At 39.0% G+C, this 19,182-nt stretch overlaps 1 protein-coding gene across 5 annotated transcripts in view; it reads left to right on the top strand.

Annotated features, from left to right (window-relative positions):
- The window catches only part of PDZD2 (PDZ domain containing 2), a 1,178,280-nt gene that overhangs the window by 813,903 nt on the left and 345,195 nt on the right, over window positions 1–19,182 (top strand). The gene's annotated exons all lie outside the window — the stretch shown is intronic.

The raw sequence follows: 19,182 nt of genomic DNA, 5'->3' as shown, positions 1-19,182 counted from the left end.
TAAGCAACCCCCCCAACCGGATGTGCAAGGTCCACACCATACTACCTTCCTGAACTCAATTGCTAGATTTCTACCTGATATACCACAGGAAACTGTATTACTAGTCCACCTGCGGCTCAATGGACCCGGAACCAACAGGAAATATAATGCCACTTTCACCTCTGGAATCGTTTAATTTTGATGGCTCAGAAAATCCCGCACATGAACCTGGGGGTATAGAACCCAATGACTAATCCCTTGTGGAATTGTCCTGTTTTCACACACTGCCCACCCGGAGACCAGGTTTGCAAAACAAAATTGTTCTTGATACAACAGAACTCTCTAGTACAGTCTGGCCACAGCTCTTGCAAACACAACAATCTAGTTTCTGCCTTAAACTATCATTCAGATAAGTTGGATGTGCAAGCTGATCTCCTGAACTCCCTGGCCATGTTCACGGCTGGAATAGATAACAAACTTGACAACTTAAATAAGTTGATCTTTAAAGCACAATCGAATATCAATCTTCTGCAATCAGTATGCTGCTGCTCCCCTATTATAGAAAGCCCGTCTTCACTCCCAATATTCCCGATTTTGCTTATCCTATAATTAAAGCTCCCTGTTTACCGTTTTTACTGATTTTTACAGATAAATACAGACAGAAAACATTTGTTTTCTTTCCTGTATTTATCAATAAATATGGATAAAAACAGAAATTGAGTTGCTTTTTGAGTAATTCTAAATACTGTCTGCCAGGTCAATAGCTGTGAGGAGTGATAGGTAAGGGGGTTAAAAATGAAAGGAATTTTAGCAAAGGGGATTTAACAGCAGTAGATATGCAAAGGTTGATACTGAAATTTTCATATTTTCATATAGGTGCGTTGATTTATCTTATGCGGATGTTCACAGTATTGAAACCTGACATGCATTCAAGCATGACTGCATGTTTATTGGTTAAATAAATGTGTAAACATACTAATTTCAGGTTCATTTCTCAAAAACACCCAAAATAAATATGGATAAATACAGATAAAAATAGCAAAAAATAAATATGGATAAATACAGACGGAAATGTAAAAAAAAAAATACCATAAAACCGGGAGCCCTACATATAATTGAGTACTTGTTTTTTGGTCCACTCTGCTGTTAATTGAATCTTTGATATCACAGTGTTACTGAAACACATACTGGCCTAAGGATTGAAAGTCGAGGCTGTCATTTTCAACACACTCTTCCGTAGGTCTGCTTTCCCAATTACTAACCTCTTCAAATCCGAGGTATTGATGACTTATTGGTCTGGCACAGAATGAACTCTCAACTCAGAAATTGTTAGTTAAGTGACAGCATCTTTAGGTTTTTCATTCAAGTTTGAGAGGATTCCTTTTGGGGCATAGAGACCATGTAATTTCTCTTGCTTTTTTTGTTTTGTTAACATAGGAGAGGCTCACTAACAAACTGCCATGGATAGCTACATTTGGACTTGCTTTTACAGTATGTCTTGGCTTTGACATTTAGATATCTCCTCTGTTAGTGCCACCATCTTTATCCACTTTTGACATAGTAAATAACTTGGAAGCATGGATTAGGTGGGCATGCTGCATGAGATGCTACAGGAAAGACTGCTCGAACTGGATTACATTCTCTGGGAACCTTCTGCTGAACCTCGACCTGGTTGCATTTTGGGTGACCAGTCCCAATGTTCACAGTGCCTGGCCTGGTTACTGCCATTGTTTTCTATTTTTAACATTCGTGATTTCTGATCTTATTTCTGAGCAGTGATTCAAAACCTGTTACAACAATACTTTAAACAATTGGGTTGATCTGGTTCTGTGATTAGTAGGACTAATAGTTTGAAATGTTTTTCTCAGGCTCTAGCCCTCTGATTGTCTTTTTCTATTGCCAACCTCTTCAGCTGTCTTACACTCCTCTAACAGCAGCTTGGGGGAAGGTGACATTTATTGTGATATCTCTTTGGGCTGAGCCATTGAGACAGCTCTGTACTATTCTTTGTCAGTGTAATTGCTGTGCTTGCAGTTGTCCTTCGATAGGATTTGCTCTTGCTAATTTCAGACTCACTCAAAACTCTAGAAAACTACAAAGACTATTTCTGGGTATGTATATATTAAAAGTGCCTTGCCATATATTCATATCGCAAGGCAGTTTTAAATGTATACATTCCCTGAAACAGACTTTGTAGTTTTCTAGAGTTTGCGTGTATCGACAGGCCCTGGCAGGAGCAATTTACTACTTGTAACTCTATAATAAATATCTGTTATTTTTGTAGCAGGTGACTGCTTTGAATTGCCCCTTTATCATAAACCCATCCCACCTTTGTGCCAGTCATTCTTCCTTCCTGTCATGTGGTTGCATGAGGGTTTAAAGTCCAATTCTCAAGTTATCACTAGTAAGTATACGCCTACGGAGCGTGTGCTTGCCAATATGGCTGCCTGGCTTTGACGTCTGGCTTATGTACTTGCTGGTAGACAACATGGGATTTTACCAGTTATTTCTGTGGACAGGTTTCAGAAGCTACAGTGTTGGCGGTGCCCTATTGCCTTTTCGAAAAATAGAGCTTCTATTACAAATAGTTGTTGTTGGCGGACACGTCCCCTCAAGCACTGCAACATTTTCTCCCAAATCATCTTTTGACATGGGGAGCAGGTTGGAGGTCTTGTTTGGTTCCCTCCCTTAGTACAACATAGCCACTGCATTGCAGAACTATTATAAATGTATACATCTCTAGAACATTTATATTGGAAATGAAAGTTTTGACGTTCCTTTTCTGGATAAAGTTAATTTTAACTGTATTGTTATGGCATACAGGCTGTATCTTCTGGGAAATGATATGTTTTCACTAACTTATTTTTTCTAATATTTAGTGAGTGCTATCCCATTACTTTCATTTTATATTCAGCTTTTAAGGATTTGTGTTGCTTTGTGAAGTTGCCACTGTATGAAAAGATTGCTAATACTTCTTGAGTCTCAAGACCAGCCAAGTCGAATAAAAGGAAGCAAGCTGCGTCTCCACTACCAGTTAAAGGCAAAGTGGTTGAATTGTGAGAACCCTCTCTACGTAACAATTTAGAAGGAATTTATGCATTTTGTAACAGCACTAATGCTATCACTTCTGCTATCAAGAATATTCAACACAGTTGACAGTTAAATAAAAATGAGAGATATCACAAAAAAACTGATTACTACAATCAAAATTTGGATTAGTCAAGTGCAAAAATAATTGTTCTTGATAAGGGAAATAAAAATGGATAATTTAACATCTACGTTTCAATATGTCTGAAATTGTAGAGGGTCAAACAAGCAGAAATTAAATCTGGATACTTTTTGGTGAAAACCCAAAAGTTTTGGAAGAAATTTGAAATCGACAGAGCACATTCCATTATCATGTAAGCCAATCTAGGCAAGTTATATTTCAAAGTCTTCAGTCATCAATACCTCATCATAATCAGAAAGAAAGCTAGAGAAATATGATCATTGATGGTAAATGCAGAGAAGAAATCTATTTATCAAGTTTTCTTAAAGAAATCTGTAGCTCTTCTGAATGATTATTTTGCTCTAAGGTGATGTTGAAAGTTGCTGGCTATAAATGTGACCTATTTAGCCCAGCAACAGTGTCAATATGGAAGAAGGACATTTTTAAATCTTTTAATTGTGCTTCTGATCTGATTGTCTATCTAGATCCCTGGTCCTTTGGATTTGCAAAATTGTGATGAATTATAATTTGCTTCATTTAAAACATATTTCACTCTAGTTAATAGAGATGTTATACTCCTATATTTGCTAATAAAGCTGGCATCTGCATTATTGCTTTCTTGTTCTTCACATTTGTTATTCTCCCTTGTTCTTTATGTACTGCATACCTAAAGCAATTTCTATTTTCTTTTTCTTGTTTGTCTGTTTTATTGATCATTATTCAGTATAGACTGATCTCCTACACATTAACGTTTTTATATAACATGACTAGCAGATACACACTGGGAATTTATTCTGTTAACCTTAAAGGACTTTGTTATATGGTTAAGAAGAAGAACATTATTGATTACCTTGCTACAGACCGATATGATATTTGCCTTCTCCAGGAAACTCATTACAATAATAACATATTGTCCTCTATGTTTAAGGGATCTGTCAGAAATTTTGTTTCAATACCAACTAGGATGGAAGAAATGCGATGGCAATTCTCTTCCAAGAAATTCCACACCCAAATGTGTGCTCAATATAATGAAGCTGAAGGTAGATTAAGTTTTATATATATATATACCAATATGTATATTTCCTTTCACAAAGATGTATGGTCCTACTGTGGTTGATCCAGTTTTATGAGATAGATAACATCAGGAATTGTTAAATTTGACAAAACAGCTATCATATTTAGGAGTGATTTTAGTATCGTTCAAAACCCATTAGTAGACAGATTGTCCTATGCTGAATGTAACCATCTATTCACATAATTTACTGAACTTTTAAACAACACAAAACGTGTTGGCAGCTGAATTTTCAAGCTCATCAGAGGATTATGTTCTTTTCTAACTTATATCACACATTCAAAATTGAGTGCCTATTATTGTTGTAAAATTTGTGCCACATGATTTCCAACCCCAATATTAAGCATTTCTGATATTTCAGGTAATCTCAACATATGTTCATTTGGTTGGATTTACTGTTTCTCTCTATGATGTTCAATCTATAATTAATATAGATGTGATTGCAAATGAAAATTAAAGAAACCGTTAAATGCTATTAATTACTAATATTCTTATAAAAAATCGGGTGATTAGCCCAGAAGAATTCTTAGGAATGCTGCCAAACAAGTGTTAAAGGAACAACAATTTCCATAATGGCATATGAAAACAAGATATTCAGTTCTTCTATTTCGTATTTAGAAAATCAAATTACTAAGTTTGAAATACTGTTTATTACTACAAATGAAAATAGGTACAAGTTTAAATTTCAAAAAATGTGTTATAAATGCAATCGTTATGCTTTGGAAATTAGCTGGTTTCCAAATATCTAATGACTAAGCTAAGTATTAGTTTAATGTGAATAAGTTCAGAAAACTATTAGCAAACCCGTTATACTTTTGAAAAGAAAAAATTGAGATTAATGCTTATAGGAATACTGAATGGAAGCTTGCGCTTTCCTCAAAAGTTATTGATATTTTCTGTAGTTCTTTGCTAAATTATATGATAAGCTGGAAATAGCTACAGATCATATAATAGAAAATGTCTTCTTTCTTGCACTTTATGTGCAGCCTCACCATTTGACAAGTCATGCAATACTCCTATATGTTTCAATTGAGTTAAAGATGCTATTAACTCGCTTAACACAGGCCAGATGGTACACCAGCTGAATTTTATAAAGTTTTTGCATTGCAGTTAAACCATTGCCTATTACCATTGTGTTCTTGAATTTGAAAACATGACTGCAGTGGTTATTCCTTTATCTGAGTATCTCGTTTTACCTCAAACAAACTAAGGGCATAGCTCTACAGCTATATAACAACCTATATCCCTAATAAACCATTATTGCAAGATCTGTGTCAAAATCATAGCAAATAGGTTATCAAAAGTATTAGTCTGTATAAAATTAGATTTATGAGTGGCAGATTGCATTCTCAAATCACAAGACTCATTTGTATTATATTGTAAACCGCCAACTATTTTAAGCACTCTCTTCGTCTTTTAGCTCTGACTTTTGAGAAGCCATTCAGTAAGGTTGGTTGTAATTTTCTATTCAAAGTTATGCAATTCTTTTCAATTCTGATCCATTTTTTTTAATATGGTTGAATCTTTACACTTTAAACTGATGGCAAAAATGTATGTTCTTGAGGAAATCATTTTGAAATTTGTTGCTTATGCTTATTAACTTTTTTGTGGAAGAACCCTCTGTTTACTTTTCCAGAGACAGAGATTGGTTTTCAAGCCCCCCTCCCCCGCCAACACCAAGGACTCAGTCAATGTGCCCTTTCGAATCAGAAACTTGTTGTATTGCAGCCATTTCACAAACCACTGAACTGTGTTTGAGTGAGATGTTTCTCAGGTAACAATTGATCCCATGAAGCATTTCAGGGATAATTAGTGTAACCCACAGACCCCCCAAACATCTTTCAATAATAAATAATACATTCAAGACCAAAGGATGCATTCTAAATATTTATTTTTAAATCAAAATCCTAGTCTAGTGCATACAATCTGAAATGTAACCACATTGAAGACAAATAAAATGGCAGTAGCACAATTTACCAAAAGTGCAAATAGAGGAACCACTCTAACATGATTACTGTTATAAACCTATAAAAAATCTTACTCACATTCTGCTACTTCTAAGCGCTAATGTAATTCTACCATAGCAGAAAATAAAATCTATCTCTATTTTTCAAGATGGTGCGTACCTGCATATCTGTTTGAACAATAGAGTTCTATATTCAATTAAATAGCACGGTCTCCTATTCTAGTCTTATGAAGTCAGATGCAAAACTGACGGCTAAGTATCCTTCAATTGGAACGTGAGATATGATTCTGTACAGCCTGTGTTGCCTACTGTGAAGATGCTATTAAACCTTAAACATAATTATTTTCCATTGAATACTATTTGCACTTCATATAAGTTACAAAATACGGAAATTATTTGGTGTTTTAATGGTCTTAAATGTCTTGATAATTTTTTTCTAAATGTATTACAGAGTTGAATTCATTTTTGTTGTGATGCTAGTATTCTTAAATTGAAGGGGAAATTATTAAAAGACCCTCAAAATTAAATACGTGTGGTAAAATAGAAGCAGGTAAAATAATTAATACTTCATATATTCTATAATAATTGGTTATGCTTCTTTATTATTTGGAACACTATTTTATTTAAAAAATAGACCAAATCATTTTCAAATTTTTGGGGAAAAATAAACCTCCAAGAAAACATTTTAAAAAGCTTTAAGCCCATCAAACTAATAATTACAGATGATTGCTTGATTTCTATAAACATCAAAATGCCTTTCTAATTTGATATTGATCCTGTTAGTTTCAAACATTAAACTTAGTTTCTCTCTAAAATTGTTCTTAATTGAGCAAAATGTGGTTAAACATTTTCCTGTGCCACATATCTTAACCATCTCAAATGCCAAGTTGAGCAAAATGTATCTAATTATTAGAACTATTTTAGTTGTTATTCTGCAATAGCTGTCATAAAACACAATAAATTCAACCATTATTAACACCCTACTACAACAACATAACAATAAAGGTAGCAAGCACATAGATAATGTGCAAGGACATAAGTTACCATTTTTATCTTAAAAACAATGTATATTTTAAAAACTGTCCAACAGAATAAATAACTGGAATCGAAGATAGCATTTGTAAATGTTAAAAAGCAGCACACTAGTTGGACCATTCAAGTCACACAGTAATGGTTTAAGATATCTGACTATTGGGTATTTAAGTAAATTGCAGAAACACATTGTTGGAAATTTGCCCTTTCTGCTGGATTACTCTGGATTTTGTTGCCTTTTTTCTGAACCCTATTTTTGCTGGATATAGGATTTTGTGTACTTCACCCCTCTGCTACCCAGTGGTAAACCTGATTGGTTTATTTAATTTGCCTATAAATGCCAAATATATGCGACCAAGTGTGGACATGTAAATTAAATGCTACCAGTGAACTGTAGCACTCATTGCACCATCTACTGCAGTGGCACTTTCAAACATGGCTGCAGGCGTGCCATGTGTAGCACAACTGTGCAGGTTTAAACTGAAAATTTCACGTGCCAAAAAAAACCCACTTTTTGAAGGGCCTCACAGGCAAATGTTAAATGACAATTGGGCATAGCCCTTCTTTTGTACCCCTAGCCATACAAACACCCGTCCCAGTGGGCATTCTTTTGACATACACAATGTTGATACCAGTTTGACAGGGCTGATGAATCTATCTACGAATGACATTTGGGACATACTTCAATGGAGAGCAGCAGAATGCCCAAATAATTTGTATGTATCCCCTATCTGGTTGCTGAAAACTCCGCTTTTTTTGTTCTGGACCTATGCCTCTGAGTTTGTGCATACAGTACCCGCCTGAAACTGTATTTGATTGTTAGATGTGGAAGGACACTAGGATTGCCATAGTACACACCCTACACACAACCCCAGCCCTCAGAGCACAAGTTAAGTGTGGTTGAAGACTTTGGTTATCTTGAAAATACCCAAAGTGTGTATGGTTTGCCCCAGAAACCTTTACCACATTGATTGCTTAGGGCAGCCACAGGAGTCATTCACACCCACTCGCTCATGCCATGTATAAATATGACATCTCTAGGCACCCACTTCAGAAAACTCCTGGACATAAGGAAGGGCAGAAGCGGACTAAACCTGATGGAATCCACATGAAAAGAGCCCTGGAACGCTGGATCTGCTTTCGCTTTTTCCCAGAAGAGAGAAGTGGACTCCATGGGTCATAAGGCTGGTCTGCTGTTCAAGCCGCATGGATACAACACGTTCAAAGAGGCTTTTCTTGCAAATTCCCAGTTGATCATTGGGCGAATGGCCTGGACTGGATTCTTACTGACACCCTGTGAGGCTGTAAGTACCTCCCTTGAGGACCATGGGGCTGTATAAACGTACCCATGTGGTAAATTGGGTCTTAAAGGACTGAAGTCAGTAGGTAAAGTCTTTTTGCCATAGACAAAACTGGTTTGTGTATTTCTACCTGTGTTCCATTACTATCATTGGCACCTTGTGCTTCTTGGCGCTATTTGCACTTAAAGCATTAAAAAAAAAATCATATCTCCTGTTCCCCTTATTAGAAGTTTTTCATTTTTGTGTCATTCTGTTGACTTCTACTCCATTTTTAGGGTCAAGCGTGCGAGAGAATGCGCGAGCGCATGCGTCTCTCGTGTGAGACACTCTATTTTTGAAATAGGGCTTGGAGCGTGCTCATTGCTTACCCATTTGTTGGCTTGTGTGGTACAGCCTCGTAATTTGTCACTGCAGCCCTAACATCATTTCCGTTCCTCCCCATGGATCAGGGACCAAGCACTGATTTATTCAACTTAATCAGTGCCTGTCCGCTGCTCTCGACGTGATTGAGATACTATTTTGTTCTTTTTAACTTCCAGTGCCCTGCAAACAGAAGGTGTGTGACTGGCGAAAATGTGCCCAGCAGGACAAACAAAATTGCAAAGCTTTATTTACTATAGTTAACTTTCTTTTATTTAGCCAAGTCTTCTTTTCTTACTTTGCACTCACGTTTTCTTTAGTTTTTGCTCATGAGTACTGTTCTCAAAAGATGAGGATTATCTTATTGCAAAGCGATATTGTATCTTTCTTATGTGTAATTTCTGAAAATATGCTTTAAACATAAACATGCAGCACACCCCACTCCAATCCACCGCACACCAATCCACCCTAGACCAATCCAATCCAAACCACTCACCCCAATCTACTACACTGCAATCCTCATAACTCGCCCCACTCCGATTAAAAACAATCTGGCTCTCTCCAATCCAAAACAATCTGCCCTACTCCAGTCCAAACCAATCTGCCCCACTCCAATCTGTGCCACTCCAATACAACCTACCCCACTCCAATCCAAAACAATGTGCCCCACTCCAATCCAAATGAATCTGTCACACTCCAGTCCAAAATATTCGGCCCCACTCCAGTTCAAAAAAGTCTGTCCCATTCAGATCCAAATCAATCTGCTTCACTTCAATCCGAAACAATCTGCCCCACTCAATCCAAAACAATCTGCCTCACTACAATCCAAACCAATTTGCCCCACTCCAATCTGCCTCACTCCAATCAACAACAATCTGCCCCAACTCCGATCCAGTCCAACTCCCCCCAATCCACTCACTCTATCCCAATTCACTCCACTGCAATCCACCACATTCCACCTCACCCCAATCCAATCCATCCCGCTCCAATCCAATCCAACCCAACCCACTCCTTCCCAAATCCACCCTACTCCAGTGCAATCTGCCCCACTCCAATACAAAACAGTCTGCCCCACTCCAATCTGCCCCATACCAATCTGACCCACACCAATCTGACCCACACAAATCCAAAACAATCTGCCCAACTCCAGTCAGCCCCACTCCAATGCAAAACAATCTGCTCCAATCCCATATGCCCCAGTCAATCCAAAACAATTTGCCCCACTCCAGTCTATCCCACTGCAATCTAAAACAACCCACCCACTCCAACCCACCTCACACTAGCCAAATCCACGCCAATCACCCCAGTCCAATTCACCCCACCCCACCCCAATCAAATCCACCCACCCCAATCCAGGTCACTCAACCCTAATCCAATCCACCTCAGTCCAATCCACCCCACTCAATCCAATCAACCTCACTCAAATCCAATCCACCCAGCTGCAATCCAGTTTACTCCACTCCAATCCACCCCACCTCATGCCAATCCAATCCATCCCACTCCATTCTACCCCACTCCATCCCACCCTACTTCAGTCCACCCCAATCCAATCTGATCCACCCCACCCCAGTCAACTCCACCCCAATCCAATGCACCTCACTCCAATCTAATCCACACTGTCCAGTCCACCCACTCTAATCCACCCCACCCAAATGCAGTCCAATCCAACCCACTCAACCCCAGTCTATCCCACTCTACCCCAATCCAGTCCATCCCAGTTAAGTCACCCCACTTCACTTCAGTCCAGTCCGCCCCCTTCCACTCCACTCTAATTCACCCACTCCATTCAACCCTAGTCTAATCCAATCCACCCCACCCTACCCCAATTCAATCCACCCCAATCCAATCCACCCCACCCCAAACTAATCTAATCCACACCAATCCAATCCACCTCACCCCACTTCAGTCCATTCCACTGCAATTCAATCTACGCCATCCTGTCCATCAATTCCAATCCCCCACTCAATCCAACCCTCTACTCTACTCCAATTCAATCCACCCCAATCTACTTCAGTCCAATAAACCCCACCCCTCTGACACTCCACTCTACAACACTGCACTCTGACACACACTGACACTAAAATCTACTCCCCTCTACTGCCCTACTCCACTTTACAACATATTACTCCAACAAATTCAGGCTACCAACATTCTACCCCCCACCCCCACTCCACTCTAGGACACAACACTAACTTTTAGCCATACTGAACAGCAGTATAGCTGAGTCCTATGGGCTTTCCCAATGCTTGTTCTGATTTATTTTGGCATTTTTAATGTTTTGCATTTAATCGGTATTACTGTTTTTTTACTGCATAAAGACTTTACTCATTGCCCCAAAGCTAAGCCTGTCTGCTCTGTGCAATAGCTATCAGTGAGTTGAGCTCAGGGGTATTTAGTGACATTAGTGTTTCACCCTGACAAGGATTGTGGTTATTACCTGAGGTGGGTACATACCCCCTCAACTGGTACCCCAATTTCTTACACACACTACATGCATCATAGGTTGCAGAAATTAAGCATCACAAAGACATTGATTAGAGAAAATCAATCTTTGGGATTCTTCAACTGATAATGCATCATCGCTCTCTAAATTTAGTTAGCAAATTGTGATCATAGACATATGGGACAATGTCAATGGCCTATAGTCCTATACAGCTGATAGTTAACATATGAAAGCTGACGGATGGCTTACCAAGTTCGGTTTCCTCTCTCCTCAAGGAATTGTAGAGAAAGAGTAATCTCTTAACATTAATCTTCTCAGCTATGCTGACTTCAAATGGTTGTTCAAATATATCTAGGCGACCAATTGCAAAACATATATTTCTAATATACTTGAGCCATGGAAAGTTGTATATGGAATTTAAACTTAAGCAATTGAAAGTAAAATCTTGCGTCAATTTGGTTATATTTCTGGATCATACTGTGATCAACAATAGATCATATCGTCCAGATAATGGATTCCTAGCTCGTAATGACACGTGAAATGGGAAAAACCCTAGAGTAAGCACTGGAGTCTCCTTCATCACAGAATCACTTCCACCTGGAGCAGTTTCACATTTCTAAAGTACAGCCCCCCAGACACCGGTCCCATACTGGGTAATTGAAATACACTTAAAATTATAAATAGTTGTAATCCATTTCACAGGTTTACTCCCAATTTTAGAAACAAAATTTGTGACCGCTCCTTAGGATTTAAGAAATTGCACCCTGCTACTTTGTAGCTGGTTATTTAATTTCAAAGTGTTATCAAAACAACGTGCCTACTTAAAAAATTTCAGGAACTACTATATTAGCACTTTTAAATGTTGACTCTGTTTTATCTTGGTATGTAAGATTTTTTTTTTAAAGGTTGCTTATGACGCAACTCTCACCTTAACCTTGATACTAATACTAAATTATGGAGCTCCTCCTTTGCTGTGGCCATTTTTAGCTACAATACATATCTTAGGGTAAAATATTTATTTATCAGTTACAAAATGTGTATAGATTTAAGTCTTCTGAATTTTAGAAGTATTATTTGATTCTCTTCTTCATTCATTACCTTATGCTCTTTCAACTGCACTTAAATTCAATCTAGGGACACATTTATGCCATTTTAATGAATTGGGACATATTACTTATACAGTATACAAACACATTGGTAATAATAGCACTTCTAATTCAATGTAATGTAATTCTCTATAATTTGGAACATTCTTTGAATTTTCCACCTGAACAAAGGAAAACAATGGTTAAGTAATATTTCTGATTGGCTCACATTATCAATACATTAAACCAATGTGTTTGTGTTATATTATAGTCTTTGGACACCTCACAAGTTATTTAGAGCTAAATTGATAGATAGCCTGTCATGCCCTTAAAACATGTATTGCATGAATGTCCTACAATTTTGGATTTCTAATTCAAGTTATGGCACATAATTATAAAAATGTTAAATATTACAAACGGGATCTATTGTACGTTGCTCATTTGTAAAGCAAATTCTCCTTCCTCTTTATTTCTTTTGCTGCAAATTAAATTATTTGATTTACAAACAGCATCTGGTATTAAAATTACCACTTCTAGTTGGAAGGCTGCTGAGTTGCTGTATGTTCATACAAAGTGAACTTGCATAACTTTAACCAGAAAATGTGCTAATATTTTTATAAACGTGATAATCCATCATTTGCCCATCTTTTTGTCTGGCAGTCTCTTGCTGGTTAAGTCGATAGCCCATATTTTTAACATTTATTTTATTTTATTATGTAATATGTGATCAATATTTATGGTTTTCTCAAACAAATTGTATATGGTAACCTATATTCATTTCATTTTCATTTTCATTATATATTGAGTTTTTTCACTGTTATACCTAGCAAGTTCAGCCTTGCAGGGCCATTCTTGATGCAAGCATCTACCAATGTATCCTCCCCAATTTGTGAAAGTAAAACATTGTAAACGTAGAACCCTGGCAGCAAAAAAGTTACACTGCTGCACATTGCTCTTCATTTTCTTTATTTTTATTGAATTGACTCTATAGATCACCCAACGTAAAGCTAATTTTAGAATCCATGTTTTTAATCCCCATGCAATATGCCCTGACAATATACAAAAAGGCTATCATTGCCCGAAAAAGTGCATTTTTCTCGGCCCAAATCGAGAATGCCAGCAACTCTGCTAGAGAACTGTTTTCAGTGGTCACCACTCTGTCCACCCCCTCTACGGGACCTGGGGTCGAACCCTCTCAGTCTCTCTGTAATGCTCTGTCCAGCTTTTTCACCACTAAGGTAGCAGATATATGCTCATCCTTTGCAGGGAACGCAGAGACAAGATCCAGAGTCTGCAGTGGTGGAGAACCTGCCACCGATCATGATCCCTTCTCTTCCTTTGCTCCCATTATGCAAGATCAAATCAGCAGACTTATCTTTACTACCAAGTCTGGCTCCCCCTTAGACCCCTGCCCTCCTTCAGTGATGGCTAACCTTAGCGAGGTGATCTCTTATCCACTTATGAAAATCTGTGACACCGCATTTCAAACTGGTCACTATCCAGATCTTTGGAAGAAGGCCGTGATCAAACCTATCCTGAAGAAACCCTCCCTGGACCCCACAGCTCTGGCCAGCTATAGACCAATAGCGTGTCTCCCCTTTCCTGCCAAAATATGCGAATCTCTGATGAATAAACAACTCTGAGTTCATCGATACTCACCAACTTCTCGACGAAACGCAGTTTGGCTTTAGGAAAGGTCATGGAACTGAGACCGCTTTAATAAAAGCTTCAGATGAGATTAGAGCCATTATGGACCAGGGAGGTGCGGCTGTCCTGATTCTGCTGGATTTGTCCGCAGCCTTTGACACGGTCGACCATGATATTCTGGTCGACCGTGTCACAGCCCTGGGATAAACGGTATGGCTAGAAATCTCATCTCATCTTTTCTTGCCTACTGTACCCAGACAGTGAAGTTGGGTAACTTCTATTCTCCTGTCTCTGCACTCCCCTGTGGAGTCCCACAGGGCTCCTCGCTAAGTCCAACGCTATTTAATATCTATGTAGCAGACTTAGCGAGGGTAATAAAGGCCCATGGGCTGCGACTTACATCCTACGCAGATGACACCCAACTGGTTCTGGCAATACACAAGGACGGCCCAGCGGTGGCAGCTAATTTCCAAAGCGCCATGCTTGCTGTCAGTACCTGGATGTCCTCCAAATGTCTGAGGCTTAACTCGGACAAAACCGAGGTCATGACCTTTGGTAATCTCTCCCCGGTTTGGTCTTCTGCCTGGTGGCCTGACCAGCTGGGCTCTCCTCCTGTCCCAGTTGATAAGGCCAGAAACCTGGGAGTCATTTTTGACAGCAAGCTGTCATTCAACCTTCATGTCAACAAGGTTGTGTCATCTGCGTTCTTTATTTTAAAGAAAATTAGGAAAATACTGCCTTACCTTCCCACCTCAGCTGGGAAGACCCTGGTCTCTACCCTAGTGTTTTCCAAAATCGACTATGGGAACGCCCTCTTCCTTAATACTCAGAAACTCGTTATATCTAAGTTGCAGTCCATACAAAATGCTGCTGCAAGAATTCTTCTTGACATCCCCCGCCGCCAGCCAACTACTCCAGCCATTCGTCACCTGCATTGGCTAAGAGTAGAGGGCCGCATTAAATTCAAGGCCCTCTGCATTGTCTATAAGGCAGTGCATGGCGTCGGTCCAAAGTTTCTGATTGAAGCATTCCAGTTGTATAGCCCCAAGAGACAGCTGAGATCCGCCAACTCCTGCCTGCTTCCGTTACCTCGCACGAGAACGGCAACCTGGGGAGACAGGCGCTTCCTGGTTGCCACACCTAAACTCTGGAACCTTTTGCCACTCACCATAAAAACTGCCCCCAATTTGATAAGCTTTCGTAGGCTCTTAAAGACATGGCTGTTCAATCAGTAATCCTGCGGCTCGGTCGCTCGTTTTTGTCACATGCGCCGAACACCTTCGGGTATTTGTTTGCGCAATAAAAATCGCGAAATAAATAAATAAATAAAATAAAATGTAATTTAACAGAATACACATTGTTTCATACAACACATTTAACATATTAGCACATTATCCCAACAAAAATAAACATTTCTCGAAATACTGAAAGTCATATGTGCAGTCTCAGGCAAACAATGAGTATTTAACAGATGGCGCACAAATGATCCAAATCTTTCTAAAGTGCTCAAAAATTAAATACTCAATCATGTAATGTAAAACATACTAACGAATAACATGTTTGATATCTATGTATGTATTCGTATTTATATAGTTCGAACCTAGCTAGAAAGCAACTATACATTACATTGGGGGTGGGGGAGATGACAGACAAGATCGTGTACATCAGGTATTTATTGCACAAATATATTTCACACATACAGTTCATTTTTTTAGCCACCGGCAGATTAAGGTATTGCCCAGAATCACACAATGTTGAGCTAGACGCCGAGGTCTGATTGTAACATGGGTCTCCAGGTTCCAAAGTCGCATCTCCCCGAAAGCCAGTAAGCTACATCTCCTCTCTGATGGGCTCAGTGGCTCTCGGGGTTCAGGTGGCATTTATAAACCCCTCGGACTTCAGTCACGTGATTTGCAAATGTCACCTGAACCCCTCGATAGCAACATAGGCCAAGGTTTCACAGTTAGCTGTTATTTATTCTCTACATAAAATATATGAATGTCTAGGAAAAATAATAGTGTTGTTTGGAAGTATGTGCCTAACAATGAATAGGGCTAAGAAATATGAGCAGTTAGTAATTGTTGCGTCACCCTTTTCAGCTAAATGTGAGGGGGGGGAAAATGTAGAGGGTAACTGTTCCCATAATGTAGATTAGTTTTTGGGGAAAAGAAATGCAAAATGTGGGTAATATTCATTGGATTTGTAGTCACCAGGAATTTTCATGCTGAGGAATTAGACCATATTATGCTGTGAGCAATGTGAAATGCACCTACTATTGCATGATTTAAGGACATGCTACATCCATGATAGCACAACTGGAAGATGAATTTTACTTGTTGAAACTCTCCTGCTTTGTAACAACATATAATATAACAAATGACCATACAACACTCTGTTACAGGCGCCAAGGGTTAACATTAATTTTGTTTTCTTTAATTCTAGTTCACAATTTAGCACTCTGCTATTTGAGATCTCACATGCCAGTTTACTTATTGCTGCTGAGTTTGAGATTTAAGGCATGGGTGCAGTTGCATCAGAGTTACCACAAAGCCTCAAAGAATCATTGTTAGTTCAACACAAAGTTCAGATATATTTAGGTTATATATATTTAGTTTCTCTCTCAGGGAATATACTTGTTTTTGTGTTTGATATTTTTTTAATAAAAATTATGATCACCAAATTGTCAGTACCCTTGCAGTATAGCAGAAGATTGAGTAAAAATAAAAAATAAAACTTAGATTGTCCTGTTGAGCCCCAAACAGCTGCGGCCCATGCAGGTAAGGGTGGTGGTGCCGAGTGAAGGGGAATTTAGACTGACGATATTTAATTTTCTCTTGTCATGGTCCGTCGAAATCCCCCCCCACCACGCTGCCCCTCTGCTCTTACCTGCACGGGCTGTGGCGGGTCCCAAACCACCACTGTGGTGTATTAATGCAAGATCCCCTTGATTGCCCATGATTTAAGCATCATTCTGAACGTTGATCTTGATCAAAAGCTCTCATCCGTCAGCTCTCATATGTTAACTATCAGCTGCATAGGACTATGGGCTACCATTTTAAGATCAACGAAAAAGAGGGGACATCCCATAGTAAATGGTTATTAAAGACAGTGATTCCCCACAATGTTTCAGTCACAAAAAAAAAGTTCCATTTGACCAACAGTGACCTGTAATCTGTAGTTTGTGATCCTCCAATGGTAGTACTTTTGGTGAAATGCAAGTAATAATTTATTCTGTGAGTAGAACGGTTGAACTTTGTTGAAGGATCTGTGAAACGAGCAAGGTACCACCACTGAAGACGGCAGGGAGATGGTGGAAGTGTCCTTGAATGAGGTGGATGTGTTTTTATTTGCTCAACCTGTACTTCAGCAGTCCCTGGTCATGTACTGGGAGTGAACAAAGGGTTCTCTCAGTCTGACCCTCTCCATGGGCAGTGTAATTATCTAACCTAGCTTCGACCACAGTTGAAAACCTGTTTGGAGGTGTGATTAACTTGACAATTTAAAGATTCTGATTAAAAGCAAGAATTATGGAAACCTGAATAAGACCAAGTAATTTAATTTCAGGCTTCTGTTAGATCTGCTTGTCTCTTGAAGAATACAGATGTGATGTTAAATAAAAGAAAATTGCTCTAAAAACCACTTAGACGCCGCTTCAACTCATCACTTCCATGGCTGGCTTCAGTGTCTTCAACAGAGTGATTCATATCCCTTTACCTTCCCACCACCCAACTGGCTGCAGCGTGGATCTCAGGAAAATGAGCAAATGGCAAAAAAGCAGGAAAATGTGGGCACCAACATCAACAGGACCCAACCGCACCACATGGGACTCCGCAGTAACACACATTGCAAAGCAGGCTGGGGTGAAAAAAACGGAAAGTCGAAGTGCTAATCAATTCGAAGAGGAGGCACAGCAAGTCATACACTCGAATAAGTCGGGGGAGGGGAAAAAGCGATGCGGGTGGCAGTTTCTGCTGAGCAGCTAAAAGAGTGTAAGTATAGTAGGATTTGAACTGCATCATTAATAGAAGATCCTTCTCTTCATACTTCACATTATCATCTGTGGTCTCCTTCTATGAAAGTATGCCCTAGGAATCCATTCTCTTACTTTTGGACAGCGTAGCTAGTCTGGAGTGAGAAGTTACATGGGGCTTTACCTAATATTCTCAGCGCTAAAATCATCTTCACCATATTTGAGAACTACTATATTACAATTATTCCTGAGATCTGATAGTTTGCTCTGCCAGGCCATCTTCCATTTCCAAGAGGTTTACTTGGTGATGCCTTCTCGTCTTGTTTCCATTGAAAGGAGCAATTGTACGGCATTTACAACCCACGTAGAACACCGTATTATTCACATTATTATAAGCAGCAATGACATTAACAGATACTATACTGAGAAAATAATCTATAAAGCCTAATTTCCAATATTTTAGGATTATTCTGATGCCTGCAGAATCTGGTATAGACTCCCCGCCATGTGCTTTTGACTGCATTTAATATGAGGGTGAACTAGCAAACCCAGGCTGAGTTCAGCTGATAGTAAACAGGAAACTGAAGAATGTTTGTCTCTGTAAAAGCACCAGGTTAAATGAATATAAACTTTAGCATCATCACTCTCCTCCCACATTTAGGGCCATATGTAGGTAGCATCACATTTACCGATTCATAAATACCGAATTTTACCGATTCGGTATTTATGAATCGGTAAATGTAATGTAGGTAACCAATCGGTAATTATTACCGATTCGGTAAATATCGGTATTTAAGAATCGGTATTTACCGAATCGGTAATAATGCATCCCTTCCCATTCATTCCTATGGGCCTGGAGGAGGAAAGAATGGGAAGCCAGTTACCATTACCGATTCGGTAAATACCGAATCTGTAATAGGGGAGGCATTATCATGGGTGGCAGGGTGTCACATTGACACCCTGTTGCACCCCTGATTCGTGCATGTGTGCACAAGTGGCGCACATACATGCCCTAATGGCATGTATGTCTGCCACATTGCACTTTTCAAATAGCACAAAAATGCTTTTTGAAAGGTATTCGTCATTTACCATCAACTAGTAGTTGGTGGTAAATAACGA

This window comes from Triturus cristatus, chromosome 2_1, assembly GCF_964204655.1.
Source record: "Triturus cristatus chromosome 2_1, aTriCri1.1, whole genome shotgun sequence".
Classification (NCBI taxonomy): domain Eukaryota; kingdom Metazoa; phylum Chordata; class Amphibia; order Caudata; family Salamandridae; genus Triturus; species Triturus cristatus.
The sequence above is the reverse complement of the archived record's forward strand: the minus strand, read 5'-3'. Positions and strand labels throughout refer to the sequence as shown.